This window comes from Camelus ferus, chromosome 14, assembly GCF_009834535.1.
Source record: "Camelus ferus isolate YT-003-E chromosome 14, BCGSAC_Cfer_1.0, whole genome shotgun sequence".
In the NCBI taxonomy this organism is placed as follows: Eukaryota; Metazoa; Chordata; class Mammalia; order Artiodactyla; family Camelidae; genus Camelus; species Camelus ferus.
This window is the reverse complement of record NC_045709.1, coordinates 657,526-679,900: the sequence shown is the minus strand read 5'-3', so window position 1 is coordinate 679,900 and position 22,375 is coordinate 657,526. Positions and strand designations below refer to the sequence as shown.

Sequence of the window (22,375 nt, the reverse complement as noted above, 5' to 3'; positions counted from 1 at the left end):
AATAAAAAAGAAACACTTTTCTGTCTTATATCCTGTTGGTTGAGATTATATGTGATTATGTAAAGAATAAAGATAAATACATATATATATATATATAAAACTTATCCAGACCATATGTTTATCCACATTATTGAGACATCCCAATATTATGAAATTACAGCTAGCAAACAAAGTAAAAATTTGGTGATCATTCACTTTAGGTGATACAGACATTCTTTACCCTTTATCATTTAGCATAAATTTAAACATTTATAAAAAAGTAATAAAGACCATAATCAAGTAATTTGTCTAGCCATTAAGGAAATTTTAATTTGCAGACATGTCTTATTGCTATTTTTAATATTACACAAGTACATTTCTGTTATGTATTATTGTCAATGACTAAAATTATCTATGTTTATTTAATGTTAATTTTTAAGAGTTACTCTGAATGACATATTATTTTCTCATATGCATTTTAGGGGATGATTTGAAGCTTATATTTTCTAATCCTTCATTATGAACTTTTTCAAAAAATTATGAACTATTTCTTCTTATGTTTTTATATATTTTCTTTCTATTTTATATATTTTTCTTTCTATTTCAGAAATTCTGAAAATTCTGGGCCCACTAAAATAAAGCCAAACCATAGAAGCCCTGAGTTATCTTAATGACCGTTTGACATTATTTTCCTTGAAATAATTTTTTTCAGTGAATTCAGTGAGTTTCTCTTCAGGAGGGTGATTTTTAAATCAGATCGTGTGAGAAAATATGCTACTGTGGATAGAAAATATGAAAGCTCAAGAAGGTCTTTTTTTTTTTTTTTTTCTTTCTACTTACATAATAAAAGCAAACTCATGTAGGTTTTCAGGATTTCCAAGTAATACCCTTCCATCTAAACTTGACAGTTAATATGCTGGTCAAAATGATTGGCTTAGTGATTGTCTTCTTAACCCAAAGCTGCCTAATATTGTACTCCACACCTATTTCATATCTATCACTTATTCCACATTAGATTGTCTCTAACCAAACTAATAGCATTTAGCAGATCATTAAGAGGATGGTTTTGTAATGAAGCTGCCATATTGAAGTCCCATCTCAAATAACAGTGTTCTAACTTTGGACCTCTCACTTAAAGTCTCATTTCTTACTTAACTTCTCTGAAGTTTAGGCTTGGGATACTGCAGTTAAAAATAAAACAAATGTCTCAGATGAATATTATATGTATGGTTTAAGTCTCATTTTAGGTTGCTAAATAGAAGAAAATAAATCAGAAAAATAGAATTAGAAGTGATGTTGTCAGTAGTTGCCGGCTGAATGTCAGTCTCAATCAGTGGATCACAGGGACTGTCTCAGCCTGGTCATGGAATTTCTTGCTAGTTATATTTGCCATATTTACGATTGCTGGCTTATAGTGAATATAATATGGTTTGGAGAGGCATCCTTTATGCCTGGTTCTCAGGAGGGAGTATTCTGTGAGGCAGGAAGTCACACTGAGGCACTGAGGAGGGCCATGAGTTCTCAGGGGTTTTGTGAGTTTTTCTGTCCTCTAATTTATCTTTTGAGAAAAGACTTGGATATTTTCTTATGACTTGCATGCAACATAGGTATACAGAGATTACTCCTGATAGACAGTCCATTGTTTAGACCAGGAATTCATTCTTAAGTGTATCCTCTCAGAGACCATGCTTCTTATAAGCACATATACAAAATTAAATATTTAAACAACTCTGTTTTACTATACTGCTTGAGGCCATAAGAACGGGGGAAGAAATAGACCAGTTTATACAGATAAAACTTCAAATACTCTGACAAAAAGCAAAAGTAAACATTCGTACTCATTAACAAGATTTGGATACAATGTTGTACCAACACTTATGTTATTAAATACTGTCTTTCAAAGCATGACAAAGCAATTAAGCCAAAAATAGATAATTTCCAGTAATAATAATAATAAAATAGCCCAGCTACTAATGAACAGGTTTGTTTGCTTTGTCATTTATAATAATGGTAAACCCTTGGTTTGTATTAAATAAAAGCATGCCAGAGACGGAGCAGTAAAAAGTACCCTCTACTTGCTCTAAGTGATTAAAGCAATTTAAGGTTCGGACATGGGTTTGACCTTGTCAGTACCCCCCAAATTCCTGCTAGATTGCTCTAAAAAGTAACTTGACATCGCCAGACTTCTGAGATTCTTCTCAATGAGTTTGTTTTCCTTTCTATTTCTTTTTAATAAAAGAAAGACAGTTTGCTTTTAACTTTGACATCTGTGGGATTTCAACTTTTTTTTTTTCTGAATTTCATTTGGGACTGTTGAAACATTGTAATGTGTTTGTTATTAGCATTCATTACAGGATTAGTATATGTGTTGTCAAAGTATTTGCAAAAACTTAAGATCATGTCTCTCAAGTCTATCATCTGTCAAAGACTTCTTTATCTCTTTAATGAGGAAATCAGAAAGATAATAAAGCTGCTTCCAAGGAGTATACAGAGACTGGTTTACATAGCCACCAAAGAAAAAACTGCTGAAATACAATTATTAAGTTAGATACTTAATTGTTTAATTTCCTATAGAGCAATAAAACCACAACTTTGATGTTATATTTTGCCTTTTTAGAAATCTATTAGAATTTAAATATTAATGTCCAGATTGACTTTGAAAGACACACAGTAATCCCTTTGCCATATTTCTACATTTTAAATAATTTAGCTTAATGGTACACTTAACCTCCATAGTTCTAGTTAATATGTTTGCAAAGCTTGCTGACTTCTGAGGTTTAGAAAGAAATGGGTCATATCTGTATTAGACATGCTGCAGAAATCCCACTTTTTTCTTTTGTAAATTAACTACACTTCAATTAAAAGAAAAAAGAAAAATAAGAACTCCCACAGTTTTTTTCTCAATCACTTGATATTTTTTGGAGAGAGGTTGTCTAAGATACCAATATCAACCTTTCTGTTGTGAGGTTTTTATGAATGTTACTTTCTATCAGTATCTCTATTCCTTAAACCAGATATTCGTTCTCTAAGTAAGTTATTCTCTTCTTCACACATCAGAAGATAAGATATTCATGTATATGTAGTGTTTTAATGGAAATTTTGAAAATTTGAAAAATTTCCATTTTTATTGAAAAAGTATATGTAAAAAAGGGCTGGAGATACTTCTATTTCAGTGTTAGAAACATCTGACATCCTAGAAACATATTATCTATTTTTGGCCCCCAGATTTGTCACTGGCCATGAGTCTACCTCTCTCACTCTAATCTTGGGGGTGTCTCACCCATAATCTTCTCTACAGTTTTTTTTTAATTTTCAGTTTGAAAAGGTTTTTCTCCCTTTTATGTAGTTCAAGAATTATACCAAATATTAAAAAAACAAAAAAAGGCAAATGAAACAGAGTTCAACTCCTTTCTTCCAAAAACAATAGGTATTAAGGTTAGAAATGATACAGACCCAAAATAGGAAAAATCCAACTACACTGAATTCTGCAGGGCACTTTGCATTATTTTAAAGTTGTTTAAACTATTAAATACATGTCCAGCAATATGTTGATTTCAACTGATATATTTATTTCACTGGACTCAATCAGGTAATCAGGTTTGGATTTTGTTTGGATTTTGTTTTGTTTGAGAAAGACTTTTTTCAGTGACAGTTTATTTCTTTAATGTTTGCTCTTGGTAAAGATTTTGAGTGAATTGAAGTTAGTTAAGGGTCTTCATGGAAGTGATATGATCCTAGACTCTTGTATCAGAATGCCTGGGTTTGAATCCAGGCTTCAAAACAAGAATAATTGTACCTCACTTTAACATGGTGTGAGGATTAAATCAGTTCATAAATGTAAGTAAGGACTTAAGAAAGATGCCAGTCATAGAAGACATTGTTTGTTGCTGTTATCATTCTTAAAAATAGTAATGACTTGTTAAAATGTCCCCTCATTGTCATAAAATGTTTATATAAATATATTTAAAGAATTATACTACTCAAACTCAGAAACAAAGATTGTCACTTATTTTCCTAGAACATAGAAATGGTAGGTGATACTCGAGTGAAGAGAAAGAAAGAAAAAAACAACTGTGCCTTAAACTGTAGGCTTTCCATGAGTTAAAGAGAGGGGCTTATGGCTAATGGAAGGACTGTATTGGGGGTTAGGGCAAGAAAAGTGTGAAGATGGGAATTACAAAAGTTAACAGCTTCCAATTACTGATTCAGAAAAGGTGAAGATTGTCACAAAGCAAAGTAATGTTCACTCCTTTTTGTAAGATGTCTTCATAGAAAAAGTTTTTATTATTTTTAATTTTTTAATTATTTATTTTTCTTAATGTGGAAGAGGAAATTCATAGAAATTTTAAGTTTAAATGTTCACAAATTTGTATTTTGACTTTTTCCTCCAGTATTCCTTTTTTTGAGTAGTTTTGCAGTCCAAAATAAAGAGAAAAAATCAATTATAATGGCAACATAGAGTAGTACTTGCCAAAATAGTTACTTTGAAACCTATCTTCTTGAATTAAATAGCTTCACTTTAAGAAAAAAAAAATGCTATTATGTGACAAGAACGACGGTACCTTTTTTCCATAATTGCTTTCAACAATATATTTTCTTGAAACTCCCCTATCTCCCTGAATTGTGCTCAAGTTTAAAGTTTCTATAGCATTTGATCACTGAGAAATTTGATTGTAGAAAGAAGCATTACCCTTCTTGCCATACTTTAAGGTGGATTTGCTTTAAAAGAAATAAAAAAAGAAGAAGCTAGCTCAAAGCTCAAAGTCCATTTCATGCAAAGTAGTGTCATTGGATCATCATCACAGTTCTTTTCCCTGTGTTAAATAAGCTGAACGTTTTGTACCAAAAACTGTCATGTTCTTTAATAGGGCAGAATGAGGAAGCTTCAGCCACTGCTTGTTGGCTCTACAGTGAGATGTTCTCTCTTTGTTTTTTTCCTGTCATTATCTTGGATTTGCTCTCACTTCAGAATCTGAAGGAACCAGTTGGAACTCATTTGCCATATCAGTTTTCATGGACTTAACTGCCTCACTAACTATAATGTACCAAAATGGAAACCCCTCAGCTTCCTCTATACTTTCTGTCTCAGTATGTCTACAATTACTTCATTGTTGAGGCTTTTTAAAGAACCTGTAATAAGAATATTCTAAATTCTACTTGAGCAGTTGGCATACATTTCAACTGCGCAATTGTTGAGGAATAAGCTCCGAGTGTCCAAAGCATCCTTTTTAAGTTTTGTCTTCATAATACAAATATACTAATAGATTTTGCTAACTCAACTGAGGACCATCATGTTTTCTTTTCTTTTGTTTTTTAGTATTTACTTACTTGCTTGGCTAAGTTAGGTGAAATAGAGGAATTTTTTCATTGTCTTAGTAGAATTGTCTTGATTTTAATATAAAGGAGAGACTAAAAATATGTATTACATAGGTTTTCTCTGGAACTGAACCAAGAGTAGGCAATGAACCTTGAATCATATGATCATGCTGAAACTCATGAAACTACCATAACTTACTGTAGAGAATATATTGTAATTGTACAGTACACTACATGCATTTTTGTATGCATTGAATTGCTTGATTCTCCTGTGATCATTGCAAGGCAGTATATCAAGCATTCTCTCCATTGAACAGAAAACTGAAGCTCGGACTGGTCATGACTGGACCTTTACAATATATCAGAATGATCTACAGAATGTTATAAAACTGCAAATGCTGTCCAACTGAATGAGAATCTCTGTAGAAAAGGCCTCGGCTTACACATTTAAGTTATCAGCCTAAATGCGAATGGCACCCACTCTTTGTGTTGTGTGGCTTTAGGCTGAGTCTGCAATAAAGCGATGACAACACTAGAGGCGCAACTATGCATGAGTGAGCGGGAACTGGACTCATCTTTTATGAAGGATACTTCAGTCAGACATCAGCGATGGAGGATGCCATCAAGTCCTCTTGCATCCCTGACAGATATCCCTTACCAAATGTTCCTTTACTGGGGCTTTTGAGAAAGTAGAAATGGAATGAGGAGGGGAAGGGGTCACCTCTGGGAAGTGGCACCAACATCCCAGAATCCTTTTTTTTTTTTTTTTAAGTGAAAAAGGATAGAACCTCTGAGATACTTCTTTTACTTAAACAATTCAAAACGTGTCACATTCAGAAAAGAGCCTCCAAGAATCACAATATCCCTGGGCCTAGTAGACCTTAAATACTGATAATAAGAGTGAAGGTGGAAATTTCTTCTTCACAGGTCTTAAGCAGACAGTTTCTTTTTATCTCTTAATTGCATATTCTGTTTTGTTTGGAGAGAGAGATAAGTTAGGTAATCTCTAAAGAAACTTTGAGTAATATGATTCAATACTCTGAGGTAATATTTACTATTTCCAGACTGATTCAAGTCTGGATAAAATGTCAAGTTTTTAAAGAATTATTTACATTCACTTTGATGAAATATAATGTAAAAATATAAAATACACTAATCTCAGATGTCCTAGAGATGGCATGTCCTTTCCTCCTGCTTATTTTTTCTAGCCCTAATGCCTTGGAATCATAATAACTCAAAGCTTTATTGTAAAAACCCCATCACCAGGTCCCAATGCTTGACATATTGCATCTTGTATAAAGATTCCATTTTGGCGTCTGATTTTGATTTCAGATAAATGAGCACAGAGTATTACCTCTGCAATTGGAGATTTACAAGATAGCAGGTAATGCATGCCTGGCTATCTGAATTCAAAATCTAAAACAGCCAGATAATAGCCATCTTAATCACCTCACTTTGGACCACAGCACTTTCTGATTTTTGTTTGTTTTTTTCCTTTTTACATGAAACCTCTCTATATTTCCTAATCACATATTTAGGTAGATATTTTAATATTATCTTTAAACTATGCCTTAGGCTAGAGAAGATTGTTTTGTTTCTGATAGGAAGCCAAAAGTTCTAGATCCATCGGATGCTAGTGTGCTCATAATCTATGCAGTGGATTTTACAATTTTACAGAATCTATGTATTAGACTTTACAGTTTTCATAAATAATCTGTTTTGAGTTCATGATCACAGGATATTTTACAAACATAAATAAATTTGCAACAATAGAGTTTTGACATGGAAAGTTTGTTCTCTCTGTATATAAGGATAAAGATTCATGAGTACCCAGTGTATAATTTCTAAGAAAACACAGATAGTATGATTACCATTTCTTAACTAGTTCATGGAAGGAATCAGAGACTTGTAATCTATAGAAACACAGGAATTTTATTTGTGAACATTTGTATCCTCAGCAAACAGAAGATAATAGATATTGATGAAAAAGTAATTGAATGATTGTGACCTTGGGAATTTAGCTCATCTCTGTATGGTATTTTTAAATCTATCTTAGAGCATTATGAGTGTTAAATGAGTTCAATGAGTTAGAATAGATCCAAGAACACAACATTCAAAATGTGTTATTATGTATATTATTTTGAATATTGCTAGTAGTTTTATTGTAGAATACCAGAATAAGCTAGTTACCATTTGAATGCATTTGTGCTTTCACAATGATTTGAAAAAGTACTTTTGTATAGAACATTAATCATAGTAAAATGACAAGTGTAAATCCTTGATAGGTTTTCCAAATTGCTAACTATACTTTGTGACATCAATCTGATGAAAAAAACTTTACAGAAATGTACAACTTAATAACAAAAAAACAAAACGACATAATCCCAAAATGGGCAGACCTAACTAAACAAGCATTTCTCCAGTGAAGACATACAAATGGCCAATAGGCACATGAAAAAATGCTCAATATCGCTAATTATCATAGAAATGCAAATCAAAACTACAATGAGGTATCACTTAACACCAATCAGAATGTTCATCATTAAAAAGTCCACAAACAATAAATGCTGGAGAGGGTGTGGAGAAAAGGGAACCCTCCTACACTCTTGTGGGAATATAGTTTGGTGTAGCCATTATGGAAAATAGTATGGAGATTCCTCAAAAAAGCTAAAAATAGTTACTTAATGATCTAGCATATATCCAGAGAGAATTCTAATTCAAAAGGACACATGCACCACAATATTCATAGCAGCACTATTTACAAAAACCAAGACAAGAAAGCAATTTAAATGTCCATTTAGAAATGATTGTATAAAGATGTGATACACACACACACACACACACACACACACACACGATTACTACTCAGCCATAAAAAATGCCATTTGTAGTAACATGGATGGACCTAGAGTTTGTTACACTAAGTGAAGTTATGATATCACTATATGTGGAATCTGAAAAACAAAACAAACAAAATAAAATAGAAACAGATCCAGAGATACAGAGAACAAATTGGTGATTGCCAGAGGAGAGGTTGGTGAGAGGTTGAGCAAAATGACAATGGTTTAGCTAGCTCCACACTTTCTACTTCTGTATAACCTCAGTGGCTTTGTTGTTTTTTTTTTGTTTGTTTGTTTTTTGCCTCTTTAATCTTTCTAACACCTGTTTAGCATGTTTCAAATTTCTTTCTATAAATTTTTCCTCAGTAAGAAATACCTGACTGATTTATCTTTTGACAGGGGCCTGACTAATCAACTAATTAACTACAGGCATAAGCTCATAAAACAGGTGCTCAATAAGGAATTTTGAAATGGATTTAAACATCTTGCCAATGGGAAGTGGGATTCTAGCAATGCAGGAACGTCACCATTAATCAAATTATCACCTGTGGTTGACTGTGATTAAGTGCTTATAAAGCAAATGCCTTTGGGGACTAAATTACTGCTCACTCAACTGTTACAGAAATAATGATAATTACAAGGATTATGAGATGGGATGGCTTCTTTGGAGTGTTCTGGAATGCTTACATCATGAAAATAACAAGCTCAGGGTTTTAACTTCTCAGCTCAAATTGTGACATGAAACTAGAGATCTTTGAAGGTGCCCTTAAAAGCATCTCTTATGTATGATAGGTCCAGTTCAAGTTCAACGAAAACTAGATGTAAAATACACTCATAATGTTTGCACAATTACAATGTCAGTTGAGTTAACAATCTCACAAAATTTATCACATTAAGTTTAGGATATTTTGTGGAAAAGCAAGGCCCTCATATTTGGAATGGAGATAGTCTCATGACCTCAGATAAAGATGGGACCAGTGCTTGTGCTTTCCTGTTTGGTGTTACTGAGATTTACACCTGGTCGTAGGTCTTGGAGGCAATGGAAGTGGCTGGAGGGAATGTGTCTTGTAGAAACCAATCTCCATTTTGAAAGAAACTTGTTCCATGCTAGTCATGACTGCTGTGTGTGTGTATGTGTGTGTGTATGTGTGTGTGTGTGTGTGTGTGTGTGTTTTGTTCTGTTTTTAATTAAAAAGTTGCTTTAGCTAATTCTGAAGTTTCAGGATATTCTCAAACTGGTCCAAGCAATGTCTTCCCTCCAGAAACCTGACTTCAAAAGATATCTATAAAAACTATACGTGAAGTCTACTTTATAGGATTGCCACACTTATAATCAAATGCTGAGGCTGATCATCAGTATAGTATTTTTTGGCCCTTCTGGGAAGGAGATTTATTTGAAAGCTCCTAAAAAGGCTCTATTTGTTTGTTTGATTAGAGCATCCTTTACCTTGACAATTAAATGTGACATCTAATTATTTTCTTTTATTGAAAAGCCCCTAAATCCATTCTATACTATGATCTTTATAAATAACATTATCCATATACTGTTTAATACCACAGTTACTTCAGCTACTATTTCCCTCCCACCGATTTGCATTCATTCAAAGTAACCATACTTAATAAATTATGATGCCATTAAGTACCAAAAATTATCATCAGTCTACTTACTAAAATTTGGTTTATAGAACTACCTCCCACTCTGCCATCTTGATTGCCTGTCTATGTTATATATACACCTTCCCATGACAAAAAATCTTAAGGTCCAGCGTTTATATTAAAATATTGTCACACAAGAAGTAATCTAATATTTGAATGTGGAATTAAAAAATAGTTTTAATAGGATTTTATTTTTCATTGAATTTTTTTTCTTTCATGAAAGAAATAGTTTTAAATATGGATTATTTTTCCCCTTTGGAAGTTTTCTTAATGGAAAATAGTAACAAATTTTCTTTTTACTATTTAATTATCTAAGAAGGAGAAAATTATAAGTGGATTTAAAAATATTAATTAAAATGATTTTAATTATTGTGATTTGTATTCTAAACTACAATGCTTACTCTTTCTTATTTGTGATCTGGATAAGCAAGACCTTTTAGAATATACTAAAATACTTTAAAGCACTGTGATTAACAAAAAATATTTTATCTAGAACACTAAGTGTATTAAATAGGGTGTAAAATTGAGAATCATATTCAGATAGCATGAAATCAATTTCTCTTTCCTCAGCTTTCCTGTAAGTTAATTTGTATAGCATTTACCCTTAAATGAGACTAATGGAAGTAAAAAAAAAAAAAAAAAGTTTTTTTCCCATAGAGTAATTGCACAATATATTTTGATATCTTTTTTTTAAAGTTTCTCCTTTACTTGGATTTATAGAAACAAAGAGTCCACATGTATTTAAATTATCCCCATTCCTATCACAGTTTTAGGAAATCTCTGATTTTGGAGAGATTTTGCGTAGAGAAAAGGATACAGGAGTTGAAGAGGAGGAAATAATAGGTCTAGCTATGTGTGCTGCAGAAAGTTTAACACATCAATCAGAAGACTGGTACCTTAGAAACTCATATAAAAGTTAGCAAGATTCTCTAAGTGATTAACCGGCATGACACTAGTCTGTCATTGTTTCATATTTAGGCTTAATAGATACGTTTACACAATGGCGTATTTTTCATAGGTCTAATTTAAAACAAGCATATACACTTAAAAGTTTTTTTACCCTAAACTTATATTGCATATTTGATTTGAAGTCTTGGTAAATATAAATCTTAGGAAAATTACATTTATTACCTTAAATAGTATTGTGTATTGTCCCGCCAGTTGGCAAACTCATTGTACTAGAGAACAAAATTGTAATTGAGACTCATTGTCTTGTCTTTGTTATGGAAGAACAATTGTTACTGTGTTTGTTCAAAAATGGGATGCAGACTTAGCACAGATCACCCATTTCTATTCAACAGATCCATTCACTGAAATAACTACTTCTCTATTCACTGTTGCTTTCATTGAGACCATCAAGATTTACTTTTTCTAAAGTGTCACTTCTGTAAGTTGATTTTTGTTATGAGTTGTTCTTAAAATGCATGCTGAAGAAAATTTGACACTTAACCCCAAACCTTTTCTTTGTGGAGTTTAGCTTAACTACCAAGTCTGTTTGCACACAAGTGGTGACTATTTCTGGATGATTATATTGGATTCTGGAATGGTAGGATTGCTGCTCTTGGGAAATAGCCTTCAAGTAGGGTTTTCCAATAGACATTTTTCATAATATTCAGTCAATAATTGTTACATATTACTGGGAATGTGCAAGCTATTGGAATTGTAGAGAACCAGGTGCAGACATCCATGCCAATGTTTGGGAGGAAATGCTTGCAACATTCTAATAAAAGCTCTAAGACTGTTATGAAGGTTAGGCAGTATGCACTAAAATTGAAAGGCATTATTTAAAGACCTGACAAAATAATAACAAAAATTAAGAGTTTTACGAATACTGATTCTTCTGTTTGCCCTGGTGGTAACACTACCTCCTAGAAAGTCAGATGAGAAAACTGTTTTTGTTTTTTTTTTTTCTCCTCTTCTCCCTTTCTCCACCATCTTCAATATATTGCTCAGTCCTTTGTGTCTTCATGTAAAATATCCTTTAAGCATCATCTTCTTTCATTCTATTCTGAATACCATTACTTTAATACACACCCAGTGCTAAAGGTACATATTAAATGCTAACAACACTTGGAAAGTTTTATCCTCTCCCACAGTTTTCCTTGCTTTCAAACTCTTGTCCTCAATCTATTCTTTATCCTTGTATAATAGTTAGTATTTTAGAAGACAAAAATTTATCATGAAACTGCCCTAGTTGAAAAAAAAATTGTCTTTCTCTAGTTATTACAAAATAAGACACAGATTTCTTAGTATAACCCGAAACATTATATTTGATGTGACCAAAAACTACTTCAGGGCCTGCCTCTCATTCTATCCCACAGATAACTTAAATTCCACTCACAATTTTCTGCTCTCTAAATATTCTTTCAGCCTGGAATAGCCTTTATCCCGGGACACAACTGGAATCCTACTGTGTGGTACTCAGCTCAAATATTCCACTTTTTTAATCTTCAAAATAGTGGTCCAGTGTGCCCTTTGTCTAATGAATTGGTACGATTTTTATTTTCTCCTAAGATGTATAGATATTTTGTTATTTAAAAACTATGACCATCTAATTGATGTGCCCAGTACTTCCATAGACTAGAAATACATTTAAAGTTTGTTAAATTAGTATTGAATAATAAGCTAGTTATTAAATAATTATAAAACAATAGTGAAAACAATTTTAATAGTAATAATTAATATATCTGTAATATTTATTATGCTATGGAAGATATTTTAAGTATTTTATACGTTAGTTCATTCAACCATTTCAACAACACTAGGATATTACTGCCCATGTTTTTCAGATGTGGGAAACCGGAAGCAACGTTTGTATAATTTCTGAAGTCTCCGATTAAATGCCAGAGAGAACCTGGGCAGTTACACTCTAGAAACCAGAATCTGAATGACTATGGTTACTGCTAGGCAGAAAATATTTAAATTTCTTATTTTGCCAGCAACATCTATCAATTTGTTTCTCATAATCAGACTAATACTTTATTTTATTGATTGCATTTTTGAAGATGAAGTACCAGCTTGTTTATTTTAAATTGGCCAGAATTATTGAAGAATATTTCCTATTATTGTCAGTGTTCCTTAGAATGCAAATTCTTGGCTTTGTCTGTAATTGTAAGCTGTTTTATAATGCCACAGTAAATTCCCTATTTTTGAGAGTCATAGTGCTCAAATATTTTTAATCTACTCCAGTCAGTTAAGATCTAAAGAAGTGAACACTGACATTTGCTTTGGAATGGATCTTGCAACATTCAAACGCTGATGAGTTTCAGAAGAACAACATTGCCAACATTTAAATAAAGAGAATCACTCATCACCCATATGCTAGGAGCTCAGCTGAACTGGGAGAGAGAGCTGAACTGCCAGGCTTCAGAGAAGCCAATTAAAGCAACAAGCCAAAAACGAAAGAGATGAGCCTTTAATCACTTACTGCAAGATCTAAACCCTGAGAAAGTGCCAACTCTCTCCCCATTCGATTTTTCTGCGCAGAATGGTGAATGGTGGAGAGTCAGGTGGACCACTGCAGAGTGGGAATCATCTCCTGGTTGAGGGAGACTTCCATCAGACAGTTTTATGGGCTTTGGGGTGAGGGGCATGTGAGGAGGGGAAATCTAGGAGTGGAAAGTGCTGGTACTGAGTAAAACTAGGAAAAGTGTATCCAAGATTTCCTCTTTCTCCCCTCAGCAAAGAGGACTTGGGTAGAGGTGCCTTGTGAAGACCTGCACAGGGCTTCAAAGAAAAGACATAAGAATGAAGGCACCAGGGCTGGGAGTGTGGGGAGAGTATGACCAGCCAGGGGTCATTGGCTGGGTCACTGACTGCCGTGCAAGGGCTGTGCACCAAGTCTGGTGTGGGGAAGGCAGCTTTCCCTGGAGGTCTGGCAGGCAAAGCCTTTCTAATTGCTCATGGTTAGGTCTACAAAATCATATGTCGGTTTTTAATCAGGAGCTGGAGTTCTCACAGTAGTAATGACAATAATAATAACATAAACATACACATTGCTCATTATATTCCAGGTTTTGCCTTAAGCACTTTATATTAACCCCTTTAGTCTCTTGACCAGTGTTATTATTATTCATTCACTATTACTAATGAGGAAATGGACAAACTATGAAGAAAAGTAACTTGCTTAAGGTCACACAGCTAGCAAATGGAGGCCCTTCAAAGGTCGTACTTGAAACTTCTACATAAAGTTTCCTCTAAGTGCAACCATTCAGCAGAATTTGTTAAAGTAAGAGAATCCTGAAGGATGAAAGAAAGAAATTTATAAAATAAATCAGTGGGTCTTCAGTCCACTATATTTCTTTTAATCTAATCAAAAATTTATATCCAGAGATATGTAAGAGAAAGACCAGTATAGAAAATGTATATGGTAAATTTGGAATAAAATGAATGCCCAACTTTATATTTTTGTAATATTCTTCTAGTGAAGTGATATAATTTTCTGATATAATTTTCTAAATAATATCCGAGCATTTTCCTCGGTGAAATATCTCCAACCATGCTTTTGTCATGTTAGGGATACTAATTTCTATTTAACTTGATCTGGACTCCTTGAATGTTACAGTATTGGACATACTATCAGGACTGGAATTTCAGTTCAGCTGAATGGCAGATACCAAGGACAAAGATGGCAAAGATTTTACTCAGAATAGAAGATACTATAAGAAAATGGTGCATTCATATGTCAAATATTATACTGGACAAAATATAACCAAGGGATAATATAAAAAAGGAAATATTAATTTTACAAGTCTGGAGGTCAGGCCAGAATTCAGGAGAACAACATAGCAAAAATAGGTTAGAAGAAGTTTCTTCTACCACACTAAAAACACACGCGGATCATAACCTAAAAAAAAAACACTACAAAGATCTGGAGCATTAGGAGTGCTAAGTGAAGGAAACCCATGTCAGAGGCAGAGCTTCCAGCCAGCAGGTGAGGTGTGTGGAGATGGCCAGAAAGAATGGCTTTGATATAGTGTCAACCTCTTTAAAGATATGAAAGAGCTTCTTACATGCTCCTTATGCAGGAACAAAACTAATGGAGGTCTGAGATAATTTTCTCATAACAAAGTAAAATTACATATAGCATTATATATGGTGACATTTCCTTTCTCACAAATATAACATTGTTTTTTTTTTATCAATGTAAAAGTGTGTTTACGTGTTAACTGGATTTTATGGCCTTAAGATACTTAGGGAACTCTAATCTGCATTTCCCAGATAAGAAAGTCCAATCATAAAAATATTTTATATCTATGTGTATGTGTACACAGAGAGGCATAAATGTATTTTTCTTATTTTACATAGATTGTTTGTATGAATATCATACATTAAACTCAAGATTCTAAATATTTCAGTCTAGTATTTTACTGGGTAATAGGGAGAGGAAAGTAGTATTTATTAACCATCTATGATGAACCAGTCATTATATAAGTTGCCTGGTGTATGTGCCCTTGTTTAATTCTCCCCCCAAAACAGTAAGATCTGAAACCAACATTACTCCCTAAACTTGTTACTTCCTAAGTTTAAGATCAGCTGTCCTCTCTGCCCCTATGTTACCTAATACTAAAACCAAGAAAAATTAACCCAGCAGCATGCTTCAAGAAATGCTTGGGGAAACCAATAAACAAACTACTTACAAATATTAACCTCTTTCTCATCAAGATACACTTCAAGACGCTTGTCATATTTTGACCACCAACCCAAAATTATTATGCCAAGAATTCTGGCCAACCTCCACTACTTCCCCTCCTTGCAAGATCCTTCCTAAAAGTAACAAGTCCAGGCCCCCAAACTTTATAAAAATCAGTATCTAATTTCCTAAGTTGAGACACTACTAAAATCCTGTCAAATTGGTGCTCTCCATCTCTGAGGTAGTTCTAATAATTTAGTTTTGCTTGATCAATGTGTTTTAATGATGGCATTGGGGGAGTCAAATATTAGAGCCATGAGATGATTTAATTTATTTTAATTAGGGAATCTATGGTTCAAAAAACTGACCTAACTTGCTCAGGGTCACAGTCATATTGAGTTGAAAAGCCTGCATGGAAACTGGCATCTTTCATTTTCCAATGGCCATCATCTTTGCACAACTTAAAATTGAGTTTGTGTAGAAACACTTCAACATTTGCTTATTCCTTGTACAGGTTCCACTGTTTTTCTATGAAGTTTCTGAGACTTTAACTCAGTTAAGCTAGGTAATACAGATTTTTAATGCCCTTTGGATGGGAAGAACTATTAAGCTATATATTTAGATGTGATATTTGAACAAAAAGTTATCCCGGGCCAAACAACAACAAAAAGGAATTTTTCAAAATAAAGATAGATGTATTAAACAAGAATAATGATTTCATTACTTGATATCTATAGACGATAACTTTGGTTCAATACGTGTTTTGGGCAACACTTTTTTAAAAAATATATATATTTTGTATTATGAAAATTAGTGTAATTTTTAAACATCTGATGATATTAACTGACCTCTGTTTTAAGCTGAAAATGCAGAATAACCTTTTAACTGAAGCTTAAAGCATTCATACGGAGACTCTGAATAGCTTCAATTTGTTTTTGAACACAACCTTTGCAGAATGAACACAAAAAATGCTCTCAGACTTCCTTTCTTTCCCTTTGTCATGGATGAATGATTTAAAGATCACGTCGTTATAAGCCTCAAAAGTAGACTTTAACTGTTTAACTGAGTGGCGGATAAAATCACTAAGTATCTCCTCAATTTGTGCACGATGTATGCAGGACTTCCATCAATTTAAAGGAGTTAATGCATTATTTAAAGGTTAATTTTGAGGGGAGGGTATGGCTCAAGTGATAGAACTCATACTTAGCATACATAAAGTCCTGGGTTCCATCCCCAGTGAGTCCTCTAAAAGTAAATAAGCCTAATTACCACCCCACCAAAAATAAAGCATTTAAATAATACAATAATAAAAAATATAAAATGTAAAAAAAATTTAATTTTACCAAAAAGATAACTGAGAGATGAAGCAGGTTCAAATGGGTGCACAGAATTCTATTTGTATCTATGAAAATATAATCTGTTTTCCTTGATTTTCAGATTTTAGCCAACTCAAATGACTATTTAATGTAATTGAAATTCCATTATTGAAATATATTAATGATAAATTATATAAAATAAGATGAAAAATAATATATTCAGCATTCTATGTCTATAAATATTAAGATTTCTGTAAGTGAAATGTTTTATGTATTAAATATATATATATGCATATCCATATAATCTTCATAAAGACAGTGTTTCTGGTGCTTTTTATTTGTGAGTTTGTTTGTTTTACTGTAGTTTGTTCACACTTATAAGCCTGGCACTTAAATTGTGCCTGGGAAAGAGTAGCTGTTTAGAATTTATTTATTGAATGAATTAATCAGAAAATGTAATATAAAATTATTTATATTAGCTGAATAAAATATTCAAGAAAGATTGATTGTAAGCCTTTATCATTTTATTTTCCTTTTAGGAATAAAGAAAATTTGTCATTTTGCTAGATTTTTTATATTGCATTATAGTTGGTTTACAATGTTGTGTTAGTTTCTGGTATACAGCATAGTGATTCAGTTACATATGTATATATACTTATTCCTTTTCATATTCTTTTTCATTATAGGCTATTACAGGATATTTAATATAGTTCCCTGTGCTACACAGTAAGACCTTGCTGTTTTTTTATTTTATATATTCATTTTGCTTGATTTTTATGGAAACTCAATATTAATATAGAATTTTCAATTGGGGGTCGGAATCTAAAATAAGTACTTATTTTCTTTTGCATTATTAATGTTTTAATGCAATTTCCATCAGAGAAAATCAAATAAAAAACAAATATGTAATGCTCAACTTAAATGCTTTGCAAGAAAAATAAAAGAAATATGAAGAAGGAAAAATACAAGGATAAAACACACAGGAAATATTATTATTGTTGAATTCTGGAAAAAGAAAGTGAAATTATGGCATACTATCAAATTTTTGAGGACAAAACTTTAATAGAAATTCTGAATCTTGTCTGTCGATAATGTATTATAGGTCTACATTTCTTCCTTAGGAATTTAATTTGCTTAAAAGAATAAAACATTTGTATAAATATAACTTTGTTATTTAGATACACAGACTGTTTTTATTGTGATTAAGATAACTAATTGCACTGGAAGTAGCAATTTCACATCATAATGCCATAGCTGAAGGTTTAGGAATGAAAAGATTTAAAATCATCTTGGATTACCTTATTAAATACATATAATTAGTTCTGAGAAATCTAAACATGTTCTTTCAAGAAAAATAATCAGAAAAAGTGCCCACTTTCCATGGAATGGTATAGGGCATGAATAAACACTTGCATAATTATCTCTGAAGACAAAAAAAAATTTTCATCTGAGTACAAAAAATAATTTCTGGTCATGTGAAGCTGCAAAAATATTGGAGTATGTATATTTGAATATATTTTCTAGTGATTTAAGGTTCCTTTATTAAATTAATTTGAAATCTACATTACACTTAGCCCTTATATGAAAAAAGTTGCTCTCAAATAATTTTCCATTAGAAAACAGAATTCTGTCTCTTTACAACTCCATTAAAGCCTATAAAGGAAAAAGTTGCTCTTGTTTTTTACTGTTTCATAATTTTTACAAATTTATTTATTGGATCAAGAATATGCATTTGCTTACATCTTGATACTCTTTATTTCCAAAGGTGTTAAGTTGACCCTTGATATCCATACTTAATGAATGAAAAATTTTTTTTTCTTACCTGTGTTAACATAATCTATTAAGTCACATTAAAAAAACCCATAAATTATTTTACCTTCATTAGTAAATTACCATCTTTGGGAAAAAAAGGGTGGGTTGTGTGGGTTGCATGCATGTGTGTGTATATATACATATTCATATAAATAAATATATGAATGAATGGAGATATATATCCTAAGTGTAATAGCACTTATGTTTCAAATTATTTCTTCCAGTACATATATGTCATACATATAGGTGCTGTTTCTCTCTCTCTCTCTCTCTATATATATATATACACACACAAGTGTGCATATTACACTAAAAAGGAAAATGTCACCTTTTACATATACACTAAATATATTTTAAACAACCATATCATAATTGCAAAATAACACATTTCAAATGGCAGAAATAATACAGAGAACAGTTTCAAAACCAATATATGGTTAATCATTTAAATGAGAAAAGAGAAACTTTGTAATTTTAAAGTTGCCTTTAAGAAATAGTTTTTGGTTAAAAAAGAACAATAAAAATTATACCAAATATGAATAACATTAAAGTGATAACAATACAAAATGTTAAACTACATTGGATGCAGACAAAGTTGTGCTCTGAGGTAAAGTCAGTATCTTTTACTGTTTCTAAATAAAACATGGTATTTTCAGTTTGCAACAATTTATTATATTTACACATTGGGAAAGTTATACCTGTATTATTATTTTAATTAATTATATTTTTTCTCTTTTATGCTCCTCTATTTAGCTTTTTAAATTTTGTAAATATAAGACATAGTACCTATTCCATTTGATTGTTTTCAGGATACAATTAGATGAAAAATCCACACAATGATGTTAAGAATGCTTGGGCTGTTTTAAGCTTTCAATACATATTTACTATATTAATTTTAAAATAACAATACTATATACACATGCTATATTAACTTCTTACAAAGCTGATTAAATGTTCTTTTATACCAACTGTAATGTATTCTAAATCCTCCTGTAACTATGAATTTTTTTGCCTTCATGAATTAAATCAAATTTGAATAAAATGGAAACTAATTTGTATCTTAAATGTTTACCATAATAGTTCTATAGATACTGTAATTATGTGAATATATATACATATATACACATATATAGACATACATATACATATATGTGTTAATACATACATACATACAATGTCACAATGTTAGGAATCCATCCGGGGCTTTCCTTTTTATAAATAATTGTTTCTATGTCCATGTGTTTTTAAGATTTTAAAATTTATATTTATATTTTTATTCAAAATTATTTAAGATCTATCTCAGTATCAGCCTTATTTTGTCTTTCATACAGAAAATTTTGTGTTCAGACTGGACCTTTTTATAGATTAAAGTACATGATGTTGACTACCTTATATTCATTCATCTTTTCGTTTCAGTCTATTTTTTCAGTAATTATGGTAATTATCTGTAACTTGAAACTTTGTCTTCTAATATTCATATTTATTATTTTATTCATCATTATTTTATTTTACTTCTACTGTCCTCATTATATCAGGAGAACATGTTTTATTTGACATACTGCTGATTTGTGCTTACACTGAAACAAATTTATTGCTCAGTGGAGATTTAAAATATTAATAATGTTACTAAAAATGTATAATTCTTCTTTATGTTATGATTTTTCCTTCATCTCAGTTTTTTTATTTTCTTATAGCTTTCTAATATTTTAATATTTCTTCCTGTGGTAAGCACAGAGATATTTTTCCAAATATATATCTCACTGATGTAAGCATAAAAAAAGCTTTTACATGAACCTAGTTTTCCTTGGTTAGCCTAGGAAATAACCTAATGACTATATTTAATGAAATAATCAAAGGCCTACATTTCTGTGTCATAAAATACAATGTGGTGGCTACTCAGTAGTTTAGATGAGCTAAAGAGAGCTGTGTGTCTTCATCTTCTGCTTGTTGATAATAAATAAAATCTTAATTCCCAGTCACATCCATCTTCTCCTATGAAGCAATCCGGATTTCACAGCCAATACTAGACACATTCCCTGCAGTCCTCTCTCTGAACTGCCTGTTGAATAATCATTTTCATCATCTATTCAAATTGACTGATGACTAATTATAGTTGAGCAAATGTGAGTGGCAGCTTTATATTTCTGTGAAAATTTTAATATGGAAAAATGCATTGCAAGAGTATACAAAGCTTTATTACAATTATCCCCAATGCATCCTTTTATAACTCTGTTTTTTTCCTGTAGTATGGAAGATGGTTGTTTGACATATGAGAATAGGTGATCTATAAGCTTCTCCCTGACTTATATGATTTGCTTACCAATATTGAATTCTTATTGTGGCTTCTTACCCTTTATATTAAATGAAATAAATCTCAACTTTTAAAAGTGACAGGTGGTTGACAGTTTTACATTTTTAGCTTTGGGAAATCTATAAAGAGAAAGAAGTAAATCATGTGTTAAAAAAAGAGGAAATATGTCACATATTTAAGATAGGACTAAATCTATTAACAAATAATAAGGATTTAGTAAAAGGCAATGCTTTTGAAATATGAAACTTCTAAGGTGCCAGAGTGATCAGATACATCCTGAAAAAATGACAAATTGTAAAAGCACATTCTCTACACTTTCTTTTATTATTCTTAGTCTTTAATATTATATTCCATTTCCTCTTTTTATCTCCACCTCAGCATCATCATTTTATAAGTCCAGAGTTGTGTTTACAGATATTCTTTCTCTCACACTTTTATTATGTTGAAGAAAAGGTGATCTCTAATCAGTGATTCTTAACAGAGAAAATATCAGGCTATCCATTATTGCATTAACAGACTAGTGAACTAATAGTAATTCCATTTTCAGATATACTCCTGAAAGACAAATTCAAACACCTAGCTCAAAGTTCTCTCAGTGTTTAGAAACATGCATCCGATATTGGTCTAATGGATTGAAGGTCTGCTTTCTACCCCAACATATATCTCTGCCATGGTGAGTAATGGGGTATTGATAAAACTATAAACCTTAGAATGTATTCCTTCCAGGATATTCATTTTTTTGTTTCTTTCCCAGAGTATTTTTGGGGACTGCAATTTCCAGGTTATAACCAGTATATTACAGTTCATATTCATATATATACACCACACATATACCATTTCATGTTCTGCTAATTATCTTTAGAAGAATGTAGAATTAGAGGCATGTGAGATTAGGGGGAGTCTGTATTTTAATAGTTATTTAGGTGGATGGCTAAGAGAGATTATAAGAGGAAGTTTTCAAATTCTAATGTAGACAGTGATTCATCGTGCTCTCCTTGTTAAAGTTATGCTCTTGTGTGTACAACACACAGAATTTCAGAAAAACTTATTAATCTAGATAATTTTAATGAATACAGAAAACCTGAGGGCCCCCAAATAATATTTTTTTATAATAGAGATTTTTCTCAACAATTGTCTATTTTAACAGAAAATAAATTCAATTTTCAGGCCACAAAGTAAAAACAGAAACTCTACAAAATATCTTATTATTTTAAAAAAAATTTCAAGTACTAATGTTAAGATAAAGATAAAAAGGGCACTGAAGAATTAGGAGCAACTAAGACAATCTTAGAAAATAAAGAGGAAATAAGAAGCAATTTTCTTTCTATGTAATCCAGGAACATCTGGCCATGTGTATATGTAAAGGGTAATTTTAAGTTAACTTGTATCACTGGTAAGGTAACCATTCCAATAACTTATTTTTAGAATGGTAAACAGCCAAATATTTGTCTTAAAAAGAGATTTCCTCCTCCATTTTTAGACCCTTTTAGAAATGTTGCTATTTAGCCACTGT

At 31.8% G+C, this 22,375-nt stretch overlaps 1 long non-coding RNA gene across 1 annotated transcript; it reads right to left on the bottom strand.

The window, feature by feature from the left end:
* Nucleotides 1-532: 532 nt before the first annotated feature.
* On the bottom strand, nt 533-17,858 carry LOC116668477. The gene is made up of 3 exons (XR_004325582.1): nt 17,848-17,858; nt 15,441-15,446; nt 533-811 (listed from the first exon to the last, which is right to left on the bottom strand). It is a non-coding gene; the product is annotated as an uncharacterized LOC116668477 (long non-coding RNA).
* Nucleotides 17,859-22,375: the final 4,517 nt, after the last annotated feature.